Source organism: Pundamilia nyererei, unplaced genomic scaffold (genome assembly GCF_000239375.1).
Source record: "Pundamilia nyererei isolate P.nyererei 1_Seehausen unplaced genomic scaffold, PunNye1.0 scaffold00394, whole genome shotgun sequence".
Lineage (NCBI taxonomy): Eukaryota > Metazoa > Chordata > Actinopteri > Cichliformes > Cichlidae > Pundamilia > Pundamilia nyererei.
This window is the reverse complement of record NW_005187795.1, coordinates 53,222-54,183: the sequence shown is the minus strand read 5'-3', so window position 1 is coordinate 54,183 and position 962 is coordinate 53,222. Positions and strand designations below refer to the sequence as shown.

Below are 962 nucleotides of genomic sequence, written 5' to 3'. Positions count from 1 at the left end.
ACACACACACACACAGATAAATTGAGGGTTTGTTGTGTTTTACCTGCAGTAAAAGTCAGATCCAACCATCCTACTTCACTTTTTTCTCTTCTGATCTTGGAGGGGCGAGCCCCGATCACTCAAACAGGTTTCTCTCTCTCTCTCTCTCTCTCTCTCTCTTTAGCTCCGCCCTCTCTGACCTGCCAGTCCTGGCTTGTCTTCTTTCCCCTCCTTTCCTGAGATTACATCCTGTCTGCCAAAGAAGCCACAGTCAGACCCTCAGTTCTCTCTGGGCAGACCAACAGCGCCCTCTGGTGGCCCTCGCCGGTGGTTCATTATTACCCGTGCAGTGGGTACATATGTAATTATGTGATTTTAAAAAACATGGGCACAAACAAACTGCACGCTCTTAAACTTAATCGAAAGTTCAAAATGTAAAATAACATGGACTTTCAGTGCTTTTACTCCATTTAAAACATGGAACGTTTTTTCCTTTTAGTCTTTTTGACGTCATGTTTAATTTCCAGTGTTACCAAATTAACCTGGAGTAAAGAAATATTTCTGCCTGCTTACAGAGGCTGCTGCATCCTCCAGGTGTTACTGAGCTCACTGAGCTTAAACGCCGGACTGTGAGCTCAGGTAGGTGACGACCGTCTGCAGGCTTCTCTGAAGCTTGATCAGGAGATCACGTTAACACCCAGAAGCAGGACATGGGTGAACCGTCAGGGTTTTGTTTTTAGTGGCGTGTAACCGGTGTGTTCCTGCATTGTCTCCGACAGAAGGGTAGAAGGAAACACTTCCAAGTAAACAACTTTCCAGCTCCTCTCCCACAGGGGAACTGTAGAAAAGGGGCTGCATTTATTTTTACATTAAACATGAAGTACAAACTTACATGAAAAAAAACACCTGACATACCTGACAATGAAAGAAAGACCTCCAAGTAACATATAAACAGTGTGGACGAGCGTGAACCAGACTCACTA

The 962-nt window shown here is 44.7% G+C and overlaps 1 protein-coding gene across 2 annotated transcripts in view; it reads right to left on the bottom strand.

Annotated features, from left to right (window-relative positions):
- LOC102202384 (rho GTPase-activating protein 12-like) overlaps nucleotides 1-123 on the bottom strand; it is a 37,103-nt gene extending 36,980 nt beyond the window's left edge. For both annotated transcript variants that reach the window (XM_005753000.1, XM_005753001.1), the window contains exon 1: nucleotides 44-123. The gene's annotated coding sequence lies outside the window, so the exon portion shown is untranslated. The remainder of the gene's footprint in view (nucleotides 1-43) is intronic.
- Between the last annotated feature and the right edge of the window lie 839 nt (nucleotides 124-962).